Source organism: Hylobates moloch, unplaced genomic scaffold (assembly GCF_009828535.3).
Source record: "Hylobates moloch isolate HMO894 unplaced genomic scaffold, HMol_V3 SCAFFOLD_4, whole genome shotgun sequence".
Classification (NCBI taxonomy): Eukaryota; Metazoa; Chordata; class Mammalia; order Primates; family Hylobatidae; genus Hylobates; species Hylobates moloch.
The window spans coordinates 149,756,176-149,777,482 of NW_026652279.1; positions in this window are offsets into that span (position 1 = coordinate 149,756,176).

Consider the following 21,307-nt stretch of genomic DNA (forward strand, 5'->3'; position numbering starts at 1 on the left):
ATCATGGCATATGTTCTATTATTATTTCCAACTCAATGTATTTGTATGTTATGATTACTAATTTTTCTAAATATGTCTGCAAATGTATGTTTATAGCATAATTATAAGACCACACCCTCTTGAATATTTTTTCAATTTAAAAAAGTTCATATATGTAAAATAATTATAGTAAGAATACTTTCAGAAGTTTTAAAGCCCTAGAAACAAATAGATTTTTAAAGTGCCAATCTTTCTTTTTTCTCTCAAATTGACTTTGAAGTTATATCTTTCATAAACTTCTTACTATACTGGAATTTTATTTTACCAGATAGACACATTCACTGTCTGTTTTCCCCCTGACTTCCCTCTTTCTTAGTACGGTTGCATCACTCACACTTACTTATCTTGAGTTTCTCTCAGCCTCTGTTTCTTTCTTTGCCTTTCTTGCTCTATATTAAAGTAAACAAATTATATTTCTAGATATTTAGGGATAAATTTACCCTAATCTTAAAGTAAATTAATTTTTATGATGTATTGCAATTTTTAGCAAGGATTTCTGTATGACTTTGCATTCATAAAGTAAATGACATTTGCTATTAAATAGAACTAATCTGTAAAATACACATCAAAATTTGCATGATAATTAATACTCATGAGTAAATGCTTTCAAATAAGAAGTTTTGCTAGTCTCTCAGTTTTAGTACGTGTCATAATATTTTTACAAATACATTTTCTAAGGCTATAGCTGATACAGATTGTTATTCCTCTGATGGATCTGAGCAAAGTAAATTGAAAACCTTTGGAAAAAATTAATCATTCTAAAAGATTCAGAAGGCAGAGAAATTCTAGGCAGACTCGGGTAGATCCTCAGTGAAACCCCACTTTCAAGCCAAAAGCAGCCTGAAACCCACAGCTCACAGTGAGAATTTCTATTCTTGTTTGGCTTCTCTTTCCTTATTGGGTCTTTCTGAATAATGCCTTTTAACCAATCAAATGTTGCCTTTTCCAATACTACTTACAGCCCCCCTTTCCCCCATCCTGATCCTATAAAAACCCCAGACTCAGCCACACTGACAGAAACAATCTGACTTCAGGGAGAGACAATCTGACACTGGAGAGAGACAGTCTGACTTCAGAGAAGACAACCTGACTTTCCCATCTCCTCTTCAACTCGCTGTCTGCTGAGAGCTGTTTTTGTTGCTCTGTAAAATTCTCCACTCTCATCATCCTTTAATCGTCAGTTTGACCTCATTCTTCTTGTATACTGGACAAGACCTTGGGACCCATCAAGTGCAGGCAGCGAGAAAGGTTGTAATAGTGGCCCTTTGTCCTCACCAGCGGAGGGCAGCCACTCCACATGATGGGGCAAGAGACTGACTCAGCTGCGAACACCCTGTCATCTGTTAGGCTGTGGATAATGTAACTAAAGGAGCTAATTAGCACACTAACACCCTCTCTGGGCACCACTGCATTCTCCTCAGGGTGACATGCCTGGCTTGGCCACGGGCACCACACGTAGCTTGCTCCTGTGTTGGCACTCAGGGTGGCCAGCCAAACCCCACACTAGCTAGTTCATGTGCTCCCTTCTGCAAAGGGCTGAGTGCAGCAGGCCAAGTGTACAGGGTGCCCCCCTGCTGCAAGTCCAGCAAAGGGGCTGAGAAAAATCCTATGTCAGTTCTAGATGCCATTAAGAACATATGTGATTCATGGGTGAAAGTCAAAATAACATGAATGATGTGAAAGAAGTTGATTCCAAACCTCAGGAGTGACTTTCAGTAGTTCAAGACTTAGTGGAAAAAGTAACTTCAAATGTGATGGAAATAACAAGAGAACTAGAACCAGAAGAGGAACCTGAAGATGTGTCTGAACTGCAGTAATCTCCTGATTAAACTCAACGGATGAGGAGTTGTTTCTCATAGATGAGCAAAGAAAGTTTCTTGAGATGGAAACTACTTTTTGTGAAGATTCTGTGAACATCTTTAAAATGACAACAAAGTATTTGGAATACTACAGAAACTTGATTGTTAAAGCAATGGCTAGGTTTGAAGCAAAATTTATTGCTTTCTTATGTTAAAAATTTACCAGAGCCAGCCTAAACTTCAACAATTATCACTATAATTAGTAAGCAGCCATTAACCTAGAGGCAAGACCTTCCACCAACAAAAGGATTACCACTCACTGGTGGCTCAGATCAATATAACATTTTTTAGCAACAAAATATATTTTAATAAAGGTATGTATGTTGTTTTTAAAGACATAATGTTACTGTACAATTAATATAGTATAGTATAAAAATAATATTTATTTTTGTTGGGAAACCAAGAAATGTGTGCAACTCAATTTTGTGATATTTGCTTTATTGCAGCAATCTGGATCTCAACTTTGATACTTCTGTATCCCCATATAGCCTAAAATTTAAAGTCACCACTAAAGAGAAAAACAGTTATAACAAATTAATAAGAAAAAGAACATAAAGCTATAGGCCAGGTGCGTTGGCTCACACCTGTAATCCTAGCACTTTGGGAGGTCAAGGCAGGCAGATCACTTGCATTCAGGAGTTTGAGACCAGCCTGGGCAACATAGTAAAACCTGGTCTCTATGAAAAATACAAAAAATCAACCGGTCGTGGTGGTGCACACCTATGGTCCCAGCTCTTCAGAGGCTGAGGTGGGAGGATTCCTTGAGCCTGGGAAGTGGAGGCTGCAGTAAGCCGAGATCGCATCCTACACCCCAACCTGGGTGACAGAGTCAGACCCTATCTTAAAAAAAAAAAAAAAATGAAAAAACTCTACAAAGCTATATATTAGATTTACATAATTTAATGACAACAAAAAAATAAAATTGAACAAAACCCAGATAATATAGATAGAAAAAAATAACAAGATCATAATTTTAAACCTAACCACGTCATCAATAACACAAAAATAGGTGTTGCCAATGTCCAAGTTAAAAATTAAAGATGATCGGATTAGATGAAAAAATTAGACACAACTGTATTATCCCTACAAAAAATCACTTCACATATAAAGACACAAATAGGTTCAAAGAAATAAATGGAAAGAAATATCCCATCTGCAACTAATTTTTAAAAAGCAGAAATTGATAGCATAAATATAAATGGACAATATATCATGACCAGTTAGAATTTATTCTAGGAATGCAAAGTGGGTTTAAAATTTAAAAAAAATCAAAATATTCACACATAAAAAACATTTTAAAACTCATACAATTGCTTTAACAAATGAGAAAATCATTTGATAGAATATAGCATCTCTTCATTTTTTCTTTTTAACTTTTTAGGTTTGGGGGTACATGTGAAGGTTTGTTACATAAGTAAACACATGCCATGGGGGTTTTTTGTTCATATTATTTTTATCACCCAAGTATTAAGCCCAGTATTCAGTAGCTATCTTTTCTGCTCCTCTCCCTCCTCCTGCCCTCCTCCTCAAGTAGACCTTAGGGTCTGTTGTTTCCTTCTTTGTGTTCATAAGTTCTTATTATTCAGCTCCCACTAATAATTGAGAAAATGCAGTATTTGATTTTCTGTTCCTGCATCTAACATCTTTTCTTGCTAAAAAAAGAAAAAAGAGAACAAAAATCTAAGTAATGTAGCAACAGAAGGTAACTGACTAAATTCAGTAAAGGGCATTGAAGGAAACCCTGAAGCTTACATTATACATCATTACAAAGTGAATGACCAAACTCTTTTCCCCGAAGGTTATGGAAAGACAAGACAGACCATCTGCGTGCCTCATTACATCTATTTAATATTTTACTGTAGCCAAATGAAGAATAACAGATAACAGGAAAAGTAAAATACTTTTTATTAAAAAATAGCATGTTTGTCTGAAATTTTTAAAAAAACTAATAGAACTAATGTTTCTAGCATGTTTGCAGTATACAAGATAAAGATAAATTTTGTTTATGTACACTAATGTCAACTAGATATTAAAAATTAAAAAGTAAAAATTATAAACAACAAAGGATAACCTATGTAGTGGCAAATGTAACAAATGATGTGTACTGTATGTACACCAGAACCAATGGAGAGATATGTCATGCTCATATCTTGGAAATCTCAAAATTTTTAAGATGCCAGTTCTTCCCAAATTGATCTAAATATTTTATATAAGCCCAATAAAAATTCCAGAACTCTTTTATGTAAAAATAAATTTATTCTAATAATTTTTATGGAAATTCAGAAAAATAAAATAGCCATAAAACTTTGTAAAAAAAGAAAAAAGGGCTATTTTTTAGTAAAGATTAATACTAATGCTACATTAGTCAAGACCCTGTGGTATTAGCATAAAGACAGAACTAAATGGATGGAACAGAGTAAAAATTACAGAAATAGAATATTTAGAGACATTATTTATTTATTTATTTATTTTTGAGACGGAGTCTGGCTTTGTCGCCGAGGCTGGAGTGCAGTGGTGCTATCTCGGCTCACTGCAACCTCCGCCTCCCTGGTTCACGCCATTCTCCTGGCTCAGCCTCCCCAGTAGCTGGGACTACAGGCACCCACCACCACGCCAGGCTAAGTTTTTGTATTTATAGTAGAGACGGGGTTTCACCGTGTTAGCCAGGATGGTCTCGATCTCCTGACCTCGTGATCCACCTGCCTCGGCCTCCCAAAGTGCTGGGATTATAGGCGTGAGCCACTGTGCCTGGCCAGAGACATGATTTTTGACAAAGATAAGATGGCAATATGGTAAATAAAGGATAATAATGTAAATGCATGGTGCCAGGAAAATCAAGTATCAATACAACAAATTTGCAAAAATTCTGAATAAAATAGATCACATAAAACCTACTAATTTAACACTTTTAGAAGAAAACACAGATGAGAAGAATACCATTGCTGCATTGGATTATGTGAAGATTTCTAAGATACAACTCCAAAGTCTATAAAAAAGATGATAATTAAATTTCATCAAAGTTAATATATCAAATAAAAGCTTATATAACAAAAAAGTTTCTGCTCTTCAGAAGACATAGTTAAGCGAATGAAGAAGTAATTTCATGGACACATACGTATTAAAACTTATCAAAGTTTTGACATTTTACATATGAATGTAAGTCAAATGACAATAAAGCTAATCAACAAGTCATATAGAAAAAGGTATTATTAAAAATAAAATTAAAAGTTTAACAACCCAGAAAACCTCAGAAAAAAAGTTACAACTAGTAAGTAATTCCAAAAAATACTGTTTTAGAAAACAAACAAGTTCAACTATGTAAAGCATACTATATTAGATACTATTATTAAGTGGGAACAGGGGAAGCTCAAAGAAACAAGCAAGTATGGAGAAGGAATGATAAGAATAAAATGCAACATTTTGCTTCATTTTTGCAAACAAATTTGAGAACTTAAAAAAAGTGCCTTTCTTGAAAAATATACATAAACAAAATTAATCATTTGAATATATGAAATAAATTGTACATCACAGATCAAATAGAAAATTGAAATTTACCCTTATCGTCATAATTCAAAATAAAATTGAATAAACATTCAAATTGTGGTGGCAATTATCCTGCTTATGTATAAATATACATTGTTTCCTTAAAAATATTGGCAAGATTTTTTTTAGAAGAAACATACAAACCGACATTACTACCCTCATGTATAAGAAACAGGCAATTCTATCACAATTTAAAAAATACAATAAAGAGTTACTTGTAGCAGAAATTAGAAAAAATAAAATAGGTGAAAGATTAATAATAATTTTTGGTGTAGGAGGAGATGTGGATTTTAAGTGGAGAAAAATTCCTGTTAAGAAATACTGATCTATACTTATCAACATTTAGTGTTCACATTGTTAATTATAAACATTTCAAGAATTTATCCTATATTTAAGCATAAACACAATCGTGTAGTTATGCATGCAGATAGATAAATTGATAGGCGAATAGATGACATTATCATTTCAGTAGTTTTCTTAAGAGCAAAGATTGGACAAAAACTAAATTTCTACCAAAAATAAAAGAGTTTAAAATATATATAGCAAAATAAAAGAAACAACATGCAGCTTTTCATATATTAAACAAATTCATAAGTTACAGTAATTATATTACATTAACATATTTTAATCAGATGATTTAAATTATAATTTCTTCAGTTGTCATTGGAGTTATATACACCATTAGAAATATATAGAATTAGGTGGATATAATTTTAAGTGAAAATTAAAATGCAGAAAAGTTTTATCATAGGCAGTTATGAATCTATACCTAGATTTCTCTTAAATGATATACAGCATGAGTACTAACAGTTTTCTGGGGTGCTGAATTATATGACTGTGGGACTGAGATAGACAAATTTTTCATTTAAAAAATTTTGAGATTATGAAGTATTTCAAACTCAGAGTATATGTAACATATATGTGCCTAAAATTATTATTATTATTATTTTTTTTTTTTTTTTGAGACGGAGTCTCACTCTGTCGCCCAGGCTGGAGTGCAGTGGCGCAACCTCGGCTCACTGCAAGCTCCGCCTCCCGGGTTCACGCCATTCTCCTGCCTCAGCCTCTCCAAGTAGCTGGGACTACAGGCGTCCGCCACCACGCCCGGCTAATTTTTTTGTATTTTTAGTAGAGACGGGGTTTCACCGTGGTCTCGATCTCCTGACCTCGTGATCCGCCCGCCTCGGCCTCCCAAAGTGCTGGGATTACAAGTGTGAGCCACCGCGCCCAGCCTAAAATTATTTTTAAAAATTACACATACCCACATTTAAAAAACAACATAAAGCACTTTTACAGTCTTCTGTATAACTCTCCAAAATTACATCTTTCTGCATTCCACCTAAATGGAGTTACTTACCTGGAATTTGTATTTATTACACCTTTGCTGTGCTTTGCTTTATAGTTTTATCACATGTATGAGTCTCTAAACAGTATACTGCACAATATCATACATTTTTAGAAAATTGAATGAAAACATACTATATATATTCATTAGAGAATTGCTTTGTCATCTCAACACTGTAGCCTAATTAACATTTTTTGCAACTATATTTTGTCTAATTACACTTTAGTTTTCTTTTAGGATGTTTGCTATTGCAGTTTTTGTTATGGTTGCTTTAGTTATTTTTTTTTCTGCCTCACCCATTATCTTTATGCTCCTGTAATTTGTTATACAAAGAATATCACAAGCAATGTGTAGCCAGTCAATAACTTATGTTATTTTTTTTCAATAAGTTATTGGGGTACAGGTGGTATTTTGTTACATGAGTAAGTACTTCAATGGTGATTCGTGAAATTTTGGTGCACCCATCACCTGAACAGTATACACAGCGCCATATTTGTAGTCTTTTATCCCTCGCCCCCCTCCCACACTTCCCCCCAAGTCCCCAAAGTCAGTTGTATCATTCTTACGCCTTTCCATCCTCATAGTGTAGCTCCCACATATCAGTGAGAACCTATGATGTTTGGTTTTCCATTCCTGATTTACGAACATCATTATACATGTGTTTGAGGAACATGTTAAGGAAGTATATTTTTAGTAGTGTTTCTGATTGTAAAGTACAAGCCAACTGACATCTAATAGAGAACCGAACAGTTTTCTTAATGCAGTTGTATCAGTGTATACTCCATTTCTAATTTATGAAGCAGAATTTTGTAAACAATCTCAACAGAAGTTGTAATTGATAATTTTTAAAAATCTTGCCAACCTGGTGACTCTAAAGTTATATAATGTGTAATTTTCATTTCTATTTTTCTGATTAATCAAAGGTTGAGTACATTTTCATATGTATTGCAGTCACATATGTTATCTTCTAAATTGGTTTCCTTTTTATTGATTTCTTGATCACTGCTTGAAGATTAAATTATAAATATCTTCTCAAATTTTTGATTTACCTTTTGATTTCATGGTATATTTTTATTTATAAGCCAAAGTTCTCAGTTTTAATGAGTTCAATTTTAACAATATTTTCTATATGATTTTTGTCCTTTGTATCACAAAGGAATTGTAATATAGAATGGCATATCCAGAAAATACATGGCCAAAAAAGAGCCATTTCATCTTAATAAAACCTGAGTATCATTCACTAGTGACAGAACTTCATTAAAGAGTTTTTAAAGATCTACTTCAGAAATAAGGCCTATAGGTCTGTAAAAACAGTGCACCAAGAGCATATGAACCACATAGATAAGGCAAATTATTAGTGAGTTTTCAAAATTCTGAAAACAATCTATATATAGTATATTCTGTTGGGAAATATGATAAATCTGGATATGCAAATTGAGAGGCAGATGATCTTAACTAAAACATTTTCAATTTATTTTATTGTTCAGAAAGAGAACAAAGATTATGACATATTTTATACTTTCCTATTTTAAACATGAAAGCTAAACTGTTCAGTGTAATCATTGAAGTACAGAAACATTCCAAATTTGTAGAGTAAAAATAACAATAATTAGAAAAACTTCCCTGCCCAAAGAAGAAAATACAGAAGGAGGTAAATATGTACTGTAATTAGGGCAAATATGTAATGCAAAGGTAGATAGAATAGGTAAATCTAAGTACCTATATACATGCAAAGGTCATTATTTGAATTTCATAAATTAAAATTCAATCTTTCAGGAACTCTTTATTGATACTTAAGCTCTGAGAAAGAAGTCATTGGATGCAATTCAGTGGCAAGTCATTAAATAATTCTAATAATAATAATAAACCAGCATCACAGTGTTCAGTGACTACTTCACATCCTCAACAGAGCTATCAAGGACTGAATGAATATTAAAACTGAATAATGCAGTAACTCCTAGAATTGGCCCCTTAGGTTTATGGTTGACTGAGCTTTAAATTACCTACATTCTATTGACTATTTAATTCTCTCAGTCAATTGATAAATAAAATACTTTAGTCATCAGAGCTGTTAATCCACTTTCATGACACTTGCTTTTTGCCAAACATTAGATTAACTCTTTTTGTTTTTTGAATTTAAGATACAGTTCAAGCCAAATTGGGTTTATGTCATTACAAATTGTCAGGCATGACTTCTCCTGGGAAATTTGAGGATTTTTGTGGAATAAATAGCACTTTCTAAAATCAACAGAGAACAATATTATTGTGTCAGCATAGTGAAATGGTTATATATTTCCTGTGGAATATAATTGTATCAAAACAAAATATTTGAAAGATGCTATAACTATCAATAATTAGTTGAATTTATTCTGACTGGGCCACATCTTTCTAGTAACCACAAATCAGCGTATCTATGTCATATTTATATTTAATATAAATTATTTAATTATTGTAATATATGTAAGTGGATTTTTTAGTTTATACGTTTTCCCTATTTCTTTCCCCCACAGTAATTTAACATGAATCTATAAATCAAAATGCAAAATAGACATAATATAGTTTAATTTTTTATGCTGCTTGTTTGTGACGTTTTTATACAATAAACATAATATATAAACCATACAAATTTAAGAAATAGAGAATATACAGAAAAAAAATTACACATAATCACAGGATTCAAATAACACATAACCCCAGTTCCAAACAGCCCTTCCTGATGGCCTGCTGGATGGATTTTGGATTTGCTTTGCCATCTACCACAATCACATAAAACAATTATTTGCAATAAATCTCTAAATACATATCTCCTACAGGTTCTGTTTCTCTTGTAGAATCCTGAGACATCAATTTCACCTCTTTATAATGGTTTCCCTAGAGAATACAATGTACTAATGGCAGTGGCAGCCCATTTTGGAGTGGGCTGCCATGATGCTGGCTGCAATGGGGGAGTCACAGCCAGGGCTGCCCACTCCATGGAGGCAGGTTGGAGGGAGACCCAGGAACAGACAGAAGCCCCGCCCCCTTCCAAGCCACACCCTCCCAGGCACAGTGGCAGCTGCCCAGCCACAGGGGTATCTCTGCACTCTCAGGCCCAGGAAGCACTCTGTCCCCATAGGCTCAGAATTGCCTGCTCCTGCTGTTCGGCCACTCCCTACTCCCAGTGCTAGCTCTGTTTTCAGAGCAAAGATGAAGCCAAGCTTGGGTATTGTCACAACCTGGCTGGATGTGCACGCACTTGGGACAGTGCTGACACGCCAGCCCCCTACCACTTCAGCCGCTTCTGGACTTTGGGAGCCCATAAGCATGGGAGGGAGGCCAAGGCAGGGCTGGGGCAGCTCACCATGGACCTGCAGGCATCCCTCACCACTAATATCCCAGGCTTTGGGGATGGCAGGTTGATGTCCATGGGAGACAGAGAAGCTCCTGGGCAGAAAGGGGTGGATCCCAGTGAAGGCCCACCTTCCGACCAGGGATGGTCTGGAGCATGGGGGCTGGGCTGTCAACTCTGTGGACTGGAGTGAGAACTTCCAATGCTTTTTCTGGGCCTGCTCATAACTGCCCATGGACCAATCAGCACACACTTCCTCCCCTCTGAAGCCCATAAAAACCCTGGACTCAGCCAGACTCAGGCAGATATCGGGAGGACCTGCCTGCAGAGAGGAGCTACCCAGTGTGGGTCTCCTCTCAGCTGAAAGCTGGGCAGACGTTGAGATGACATGCCTGTGGATAGGAACTACCCACTCTGGATCTCCTCTCTGCTCAGACCTGTGTTTGTTGGGATGACCTTTCTATGGAAAGGATCTACCTACTTCGAGTCTCCTGAGAGCTGTACTATCACTCAGTAAAGCACCTCTTTACCTTATTCCCTTCAGTTGTCCATATATCTCATTCTTCCTGGTTGTGGGACAAGAACTCTGGACCCACTGAATAGTGGGACTGAAAGAATTGTAACACAAACAGTGATGAAACATGCCCATCATTCACCATATTGTGTGTGACAAGAAGGAGAAAAGAGAGGAGGAAAGAAAAGCTGTGGCACTTCAGGGACCCCAGATAGGAGCTGCCTGAAACAGGGTGATGATACCAGCCTTGGGGCTCTGTGGTTCCTGGTATCTCCAAGCTTCTGGACACTACTGTGTTTCTTGGTGCCTGAAGTGGAAGCTGCCTGGTCCAGCCACAGCCTTGCAGGGAGCCGACACCCATGCTGGTGCCTGGAGCTGCCTGCCCTGCCACAGCTGTTGTGCCTGGCTGTGTGCAGTGGCAGGACTCTGCATGCTTGCTCACTCACCCCTCTCCACTCTGTGCCTGGCTTGCCCTTGGCAGGTGTGGGATCTGGGCTGGTAGCATGAGCCAAGTGCAGCTTGCCAGGCCAAGTGGATGGAATAAGCCCAATGGACCCAAGCAAAACTCAGGCAAAGGCACCACCAGCCACACAGGCTTCTGGCTGGTGAAGAGACACCCCAAGGAACCTATGACAGTATGCTTTTACTTAATCTATATTCACCTTCTAATAACAGTATTCCACTCTAGGTACCTTATATAATATAATTCCAGTTTATTTTGCCTATTACTTATGACATTGCTGTCACTCATATTACATGTTTAAATGCTACAATCACTCAGTGGAGTGTTATTGTTACAACATTAATATCTCCTTAGAGAGGCCTTATCTTACAGTTCTTTCCACTGTAATCCACTGTTATATTAGAGTCCTGTTGTAATGTAAAGTTATAGGGGAAAAATGGTTTTATATTTTTATTGTTAAACCTTGGTCTTTTATTGGGCTTGTTTCTCTGGGCTGTGAACTGTTCAAATGTTTATCAGCTATTTTTTTCCCTGTAAGTTAGACATGAAGGCTAGAGTACACTGTATTAGGAAAAACACTTTTTGTTTTTGTTTTTCATGCTTGAATAAGACTCTGTCAAAGTCTTTTCCACTGGAGTATAAAGCTTTGTTATGAGGAAAGTTCTAGGTGTATTTAATAATGATCTGGCTTTTCCCCCTGCTTCTGTCAGAGTGAACTCCGAGGAACATTTCACTGTGAGAATATAATGGAGTTCTTCTTGATAAATCCGACAAAATTATGTGGCTTCCTCGCAAAACTGCAGGGCCAGGGAGTTTCTTATTCTCATCCTAGTTCAAACTCTACCTGCAGAAGTTAATCAAATTTTGCATTTTAGGTTTCTGTTCAATCCACAGCTTCTTCTCCAGGTAAACAGATCTCAGTTGTGACTCTCTTTGATCCTCCTGTTTCTCCAGTTTTAGGGATCATGGTTTACTGGGCATTCTCAGTTCTCTGATGGGCTCAAAAATAACCTGTTTGTTTTTTGTTTTTCTTAGTTTTTTCTTGCTGAAAGAATGTGAGTAATGACTTAGAAAATTTTTACACATGGACCTGAAACTGCAAGTCTCATATTATCTTTTTTATGGCTTCAGAATATTTCACAGTATCCCATTTCATTCCTGATATTGTTGATTTAAATATTTGTTTTAATCTTTATTTAACTTGCTAGAAGTTTATCAATTTCACGGATATTATTGAACAACAAACTTTTTGTCATTGGTTTCTCTACTGCTTTCCTGATTCCAACATCAATGATTTCTGTTCTTTATTATTTTCTATGTTTGACTTGATTTGTGTTTATGTTGCTCTTCTTTTTCTAGTTTCTTGAAGTAGAAACTTAGATTATTGATTTCATAACTTTCTATTTAACCATTAATTGCTACAAATTTTCTTCAACATTGCTTTTTGCATCCCACAATCTTTGTTGTGTTTTTATTGTTGCTGTTCTGAGTACTTTTTAATGTTCCTTAAAATTTCCTCATTGATTCTTGCATTAGTTAAAAGTATGTTGTTGAATTTCCAAGTGTTTAGAGCTTTTCCTGTTGTCTCTCTGTTATTGATTTCTAATTAGATTCAATTGTCAGAGAATTAAATGAAAATACATTATATAATTTTAATTATTTAAAACTGATCAGATTTTTTATATGACTCAGTATGAGATCTATCTTGGTCAATTGTTTATTCCACAGGCACTTGAATGTGTGTTCAGTTATTGTTGGGTAGAGTGTTCTATAAATGTTAATTTAATTATGTTAATTGATGATACTGTTCATTTCAACCATGTCTTTACTGAATTTCTATCAGTATTTCTATCCTTTGTTGAAATTCCCAACTATAATTGTGGCTTTGTCTATTTTTCCTTTCACTTTTATTATTATTTTTCCTAATTTGTTTTGAAAGTCTGTTTTTAGGGTATATATGCTTAGAATTGTGATCTCTTTTTGGTGAATTAATTATTTTATAAATGTTTAATATTCCTCTTTTTTCCTGGTAATTTTCTTTTTAAATCTAATATTTTATATTTATATTTAGTCATATTTTATCTAATATTAATTTACATAATATAGCTATTTTCCATTATTTTACTTTCAAACAACGTATGTCATTATGTTTAAGATGAACTTCTTATAAGTAGCAGAGATTGCATTCATCTTTAAAAATCTGCTCTACCAACTTGTATTTTAATGGAGGTACTTATTTACATTTAAATCTATTATTTTTAATCTAGGTCTTAAGTCTACTGTTTTATAACTTTTTTCTCCTTCTTTCACCTATTGTCCATTACTCTTTTTCATTATTCTCACATTTCTTTGAAATACTTAAACACATTTTAGTTAATTAATTAATTTATTTTTATTGTATCATTTGATATATTTGGCTTAGTGTTTGCTCTCTATATAGTCATATACAGGTTTAATTTATTACAGCCTATTGATGTTAATGTTTTACTTATTCAAGTGAAGTGTTGAAATCTTTTCATTTTTGTTCATTTCTCTTTCCCATTTAAAAAACAATTGGCAAGTCTTTCCACAACATATATTGAGTACACATCAGTTAGCATCATAGCTTTTCCTTCAACTCGAACACATGATTTAAAAATCTCAGGAGGACAATAGTCTGTTATGTTTACAGTCTCGTTACGTATTTTATTGTTCTTTCATTTCTGAAGTTTTCAGCCTTATTCTATTTTCATTTTATTTCTGTTTCTTGAGCTTCCTATTCCCATTTTAAGGATAGTTTTGCTAGCAACAAATTCTTTTTTTTTCCTGCTGTCTGATAATATCTTTATTTATTTATTTTTTCATTGCTAAAGGATAGTTTCACTGGATATAGGATTTTGAGTTGACAGTTCTTTTATTGCAGCACTAAAAGACATTATGTGAATTCCTTCTGAACTCCTTTGTTTCAGATGAGAAATCGGCTGTAGTTCAATTCAATGACTTATTTCTTATTCTCTTTATAAAAAATATTTTTTGTCTTTTTTTTGCAGACATTTCCTTATAATGTGATTTATTCTGCTTTTCTTTGGGCTTATTCTTGATGGAAACATAATCTACTATGAAATTTACTCAGCTTCCTGTATTTACAAATTTATGTCTTTCGTCAAATTTAGGAAGTTTTCAGCCATTATTTCATTAAATACCTTTTCAACCCTGTGCTTTTTCTCTTTCCTTCTAGAATATTGATGGTAAGAATGTTAGATATTTTTTTATTTTCCCATAGATCCCTGAGATCAGCTCATGAGTTGTCTGAAAATTTATTGTCTATATTTTTTCAGACAGAGTGAATTATATTAATTTGTCATCAAGCATAATAATTCTACCTTTGTTATTTCTATTCAACCATTCAACTGCCGAGGCTACACGCAAGACTTTTTTTTTTACTGATTTTTGTTAATTTGAATTTCATATTTTCATATAGTGCTTTAATTTTAAATCAAACTGTTTATTCTGAGATAATTACAGATTCACATGGACTTGTCAGAAATAGTACAAAGACATTTTATATACTCTTTTCCCAGGATTCTGCAATATTTGTACCTTGCAAAACTGGTACACTATCACAAGTATGTTGACATTGATTGGACAAAGTACAAATATTTCGATTACCAAACCGATTTTTAGATTGCCCTTTTATGTGTCCAATTCCTTCACACTCCTACTCCCTCTTTAAACCTCTTCAAGCATTCATTTTTATAATTTCATGATTTCCAGTTGTGATTTTGTTGTTGAGTATTTGACCTTTTAAAACTGGTGATTATACTCAGCATAATTCACTAGAAATTTGTTTTGTTTTTGCTTTGCTAATTCTAGGTTGTTGCATGATTAGTCCTTGTTTCCTTTTTACTGATGAGAAATATTCCATGTTTTTTATGTACCAGAGTTAAACAATTCATTCACTGAAAGACCTCAGAGTTGTTTACAGTTTTTGGCTTTTGTTAATAAAGCTAGTATAGACATTTGTTTATGGGATATTTGTAAACATAAATTTTCATTTTTCTAGGATAAATGCCCAGAAAAGTATTTACTGTGATGTATGGTAAAGTCATACTTAACTTTTTAAGAAGCTGCCAAAATGTCTTGTAGATTATCAGTACAAAATAAAGTAAGGAGCAACAAGGCCAAAATCTAAGAGAAAGCCATAACTCAGAGATATAAAACAAGACATTTAGTTGACATTCACCTCGAATGTATTTGTCAAATTTAGTGAAATCATAAGTAGTTTTTCATGTCTCAAGTCTTGGAGGTTGGCAGACAAAGCCTAGGTCCCATGCACAGTGGGAAAACTAATAAAAAACATTGACAGTTTGGTGCCCAAAGACTACTTTCTTATAAATTCTTATAGATTTGAATTAACTCTGTCTCCACTCTTTGCCCTTTGTCTCCACTCCCCTAACCATCACTGGATTACTAGAATTCTATCTTTGGCACTGACTGTGAAGTGCAAAAATAAATGGAAAAACATCTCACATAAGAAATCTTCAACATAAACTAGTGATAAAAAGTGTTGTTACACTAAATTCATGTAATGTATGTTTTCCAGAAAAACAGCTTAAACATGTGGGTTATTATAATCCCAGGTGGCTGACCTTAAATTTCTGACAGAAACAAATATAAATAATTTTTGGAAGAAATTATTCTTAAACCAGCCTTTTTTAAAAAAAAGAGATTGAATACATATCTAAATACACAAACCTAAAGAATTCCTATATAAATAGTAATTTACACAAGAAAAATAATTATAGCTAAAAGCACAGACTTATTTTATACATAAAATCATAGACCAATCGATCATCAAAATGAAACATCTGATATGTCTTAGTAGTCAGTTCAACCTAATTTAAACAACAGCAACAACAAAAACCTACAGACATATAGCAAATTTGATAAATGGAATTAAAGTTTTTAAATTTTTAATCTCTTAGCTATGTACAAGTCTGAAAGTAACAGTTATAGAAAAATGTATGACGTGCTCGGGAAAGTTACTTGTGCAATATTTAGAATTTATGTTATAGAACACACTTATTTCTTACAATATAAATAAGTTATGTGTCAAAAATATGATTAAAATAGTGTACACAGTATGGATGATCCTTTTCATTAACCATAAATCAAATGGAAAATAGAAAATCAAATAGAAATCATGAATCAATTATAATGGAAATTAGAAAAAAATTACAACTCACAATCATGAAAATATTACAATTTCAATTTTAGATAAATACCAAAATAATCTAATGTATGTAGTCTAAAATGCTTGTATTAAAAAAAGAAACGTCAAAAAATAGCAAAATAATCATCTCAAGAAGACAGTAGAAGAATCAGTAAAATAATTGTCTCAGGTAAAAAAAAAAAAAAAATTCACTTTTGTGGCATTTGATTCTGAGTAGATATTCCTGGTTGCAATGAGGCCCCCTGCCAGATAGTGGCTCCAGAATTCCCTGAGTCCAGCCAGTGGAAGGGAAAAGAAAGCATAGAGAAAGCAGGACCCTTTTATTATCACTTTGGCCTTAAACTGGGGCAGAAATACTTGCTCACATTTTCTGGCAAGAACTAGTCACATGTTGTTTCTGCCTGGGCAGCTGCTTACAAGTGCTGTCTGTATTTTGGTGATTTTTCGTCAGCTCTGCCAAATTCTATGAATGCAAGGTTTGTTTCTCATTACAAAATAAATTAAGAGAAAGCAAATACATACAGATTACAGATGTTTCTATTATAAACTCTGGGTTACTATAGCAATAATTTGAACATTAGGGAGAAGAGGTGTTTGCCGTAGACCCATGTTAAGTGACAGGTGCTTCTCCAGACAGGCCACTGTGCTGAGTTTGAACAGTCACATCTGCTTTACCTAAACACCAAATTACAGAAGATTCTGGTAGTTGATTAAGTAAGTACTGAAATGGGAAAATAAAGTTGCAATCATTAGTTAAGATTTACAAGTTTATTAATATTGAAGGTACTCCTGAAAAAGAAAATCAACTTACCAAGTTACACTCCTGGATATTGGGACTTGTTACAAAGCTAAGGGTAGCATAATATTGGCTTCAAAAGGCACGAGGGGGAAAAATGGAATACAATAGAGTTCAAACAGACCCATGCATTTGAAGACATTGAGTTTTTAACAAAGATGGACTACAAAGCAAAATGAAAAATAAAATTTTCAGTGAATGGTGTTAAATCAGTTGAATATCCCTATGAGTGAAAACAAACATCAGAAACAACAAAAAATAACCTTGACTCTTATTTCAGTCTATATGCAAATAATAAATTTTAGCAGGACTGAAAATGGAACAAGAAAAGTAAAACAATTACTTTTAGAAGATAATTTTGGATATTATCTTCATGACCTCAGAGTAAGCAAAGATTACTTAAAAGGGCCTAAAAAGACTAATACTTAAATAATAAGTTAGACTTCTCTTAAAAATGATGAAAACTGTTGTTCATGGAAAAACTTTAAAATAGTAAGAAATAGACATACAAAGCCATGTGGAGGTAATATATCTGTGATGTGTATAATAATATCCACTAACATGGCTGGGCGCGGTGACTCATGCCTGTAATCCCAGCAATGTAAGAGGCCAAGGTGGGTGGATCACCTGAGGTCAGGAGTTTGAGAGCAGCCCGACCAACATGGTGAAACCCTGTCTCTACTAAAAATACAAAATTAGCCAGGCCTAGTGGCACATGCCTGTATCCCAGCTACTTGAGAGGCTGAGGCAGGAGAATCGCTTGAACCTGGGAGGTGGAGGTAGCAGCGAGCTGAGATTGCACCATTGTACTCCAGCTTGAGGGACAGAGCGAGACTCCATCTCAAAAAAAGAAAAAAAATCTGCTACAGGAAGGACAGTAGAATGGATAAATCAGTGTGTAACAAACAGAAAAGGAACACTCTATAGCAATGTAAATGAATGAATTACTGCATCACGTAGCAACTCTCATAAACTGGCCAGGTGCGGTGGCTCATCCCTGTAATCCCAGCAGTTTGGGAGGCCGAGGCAGGCGGATCACAAGGTCAGGAGATCCAGACAATCCTGGCTAACGCAGTGAAACCCCGTCTGTACTAAAAATACAAAAATTAGCCGGGCGTGGTGGCGGGCACCTGCAGTCCCAGCTACTCGAGAGGCTGAGGTGGGAGAATGGCATGAACCCGGGATGCAGCGCTTGCAGTCAGCCGAGATGGCGCCACTGCACTCCATCCAGCCTGGGTGACAGAGAGAGACTCCCTCTCAAAAAAAAAAAAAAAAGAAAAAAAGAAAAAAAGAGAAACTCTCATAAACATAATTTTAAGGGAAAAAAGCTAGAAATTAATGCAGACTATATACATATATATATATACATGCATATACACTTCAAATTCAGGAAAAAACAATTATGTGAAAATGTAGTACATTGGTTTTCTCTGTACTGGAAGTAAAAAATAGTGATTGACAAGGGGCATCAATGAGCTTCTTTGAGGGTGCTGATAATATTGTGTTTCTTCACCTGAATAGTATTATCATAGGTGATGATTTATTGTGCCATACATTTATATTTTACACACTTTGGTTCATATGTATCTTAATTAAATGTGTGGTTGATTTGCTTTATGCAATTGAAGATTAGGTCAGATCTTGCTGTAAGCAGTATTTGATTATTGAATCACCAGTGTTAAGAAGGAACATGTTTCTTTTCATTTCTAATCTCCATATATTGATTACTGCTTTATCCTAAGAATCCATGGCTCCAATATTTCTTTTAGCATCTCACAGAAGTACATTGTCATGCTTCTTGTTTGACAAAATGAGAGTAGCTTTCTTCTACCTTACACAAAATATATCCTGAGATTCAGAGTGATTGATTTGTGTCACATGCTCATCTCTGAACCAAATGGGGAGACAAAAGGAGAAAATAAAATGATTGGCGTCACATAGCTCTAGGTCTGGCTGTGTAATCAGACTCAACGCCATCACTTGATGCCTTGATATGAATAGAGGGATGCTGGGAGTGGATGATGGGAAGAAAAGTTGTTAGAATTCAACTAACAGGTGTTCCATTTAGAAATTATAGATAAGAAGATAAATGGGCTCTAGATATTTTAAGTTCCAAGTGAATTTGGCCACTATGTTCTCAAATTCAGACTGGATCAAATAATGATATTTTGATATATTTAACATTATGATCTCACTCATTTAAAAAATGAGGTTTTAAGAGTTTATGTAATGTAAAATGAAGTAAATTGATGTATGTTAGAAATAATTTCATTATACTCTTAAATGACGCTTAGAAAATGCATTATTTATCCATGCTCTATTCCAATAAATGGGAAATATTGCTATAGAAGAATTAAATGTGAGGTTAACAAATTTAATTCACATGGGAAACATTTATATTCTACTAAATTAATGTAACATTCAACATTTGGTGTAAAGAGTGACCACATTGGTGGTATTATGAACTGTGTGTAACTAAGATCTCTCTTCACACTAGACAGTGCTCCAAATTTATTGAGATCTTCAGGAATTAAACGGGATTCACATTCTGAGTAAATTGGCCAGAAAAAAACTGGTCATACTATTAAGTTTCAGAATCCAGGTACTTTGAATCATTATTGATTTCTACCTTATGAAAAGAATAATCACAAATAATAAGATGAAATAGGCTTTTAAGAAAATGTGTGTAATACCTATTTAAATACATTTGTGATATTTAAATAAAATTAAATAAAATATTTAAATATAATTTTCAAAACAGCAAATAAGTAGAGAATCAATGTGCAATTTCTATGTAATTAAGGGGTCTATGTGCTTCATAGAACAATATTTTTCACTACACTTTTATTGAGGTATAATTAAGAAAATAGTGCACATATTTAACATGCACAACCTGATGACTGGATATACTAATATGTGCACACACTGTGAAATGATAACCACAGTCAAGTTAATTAACACATGTATCACCTTATACAGTAACCTTATTTTTCCTTTTTCTTTTTCTTCTTTTTTTTTTTTGGTGACAGTCCTTAAAATCTACTGTATTAGCAAATTTCAAGAACATAATACAGAATTATAAATTATAGCCACCATATTGTCCATTAGATACTCAGGGCTTACTCATCTTAAAACTGAAAGTTCGAACCCTTTAACAGCTCCCTGTTTCCCCTGCTCCATTCCCTGGCAACCACCATTTTATTCTATATTATGATAAGTTTGATTTTTTTTCTTTGCAGATTCCATATAGAAGTAAAATCATACAATATTTGTCTTTTTGCATCTGGCTTATTTCACTTAGGATAATGGCCTCAACTTTCTCCGACATTGTTTCAAATGGCAGAATTTCCTTCATTTTTAAGGTTGAATAATACTCTATTGAATACATGAACATATATATATAACAATTGCTTCATCCATTCATCTGTCAATGAACACATATATTGTTCCCAAACCTTGGCTTTTGTGAATAATGCCACAATAAACATGAGAGTGCAAATATCTCTTTGAGATATTTTATTTCCTTTGGAGGTATACCCAGAAGTGGGATTTATGGATTATATGGTAGTTCTATTTTATTTTTTTTAGAAAACTCTCTAAGTTTTTACACAATGACTGTATCAGTCTACATTCTGCTCAAAGGTGTCTAAATGTGTTTTTTTCTTTACATACTCTCCAAAATTTGTTATCTCTTGCCTTTTTGATAATAGCAATCTTAATAGGTGTAAGGTGATATCTCATTGTGGTTTTGATGTGCATTTATCTGCTTATTAGTGAAGCTAAACCACTTTTCATATATCAGTTCTCCATTTTTATGTCTATTTAATTATAAAATATGTAAATTTACTTTATCCATTTTTAAAATAATATTTTTATTTTCTATTGAGTTGTATGAGTTTCTTATGTATTTAGATATTAACACCTTATGAAATATATGTCTTTTAAATATTTTCCAACGATATCCTTTGCTGATTAAAAAAAAACACTTTACAAATCTTTTATAGAATGAATGTACCTCAAAATGAAAAGGCCACATATGACAAGCCTAGAGCTAACATTATACTTAACAGTAAAAAGCTGAAAGCTTTTCCTCTAAGATCAGAAACAAGATGGCCATACCTACTCTTGCCACTTCTATTTAGTATAGTACTGGAAGTTTTAGTGAGAACAATTAAACAAGGGAAACAAAGGCATGCAAAGTGAAAAAA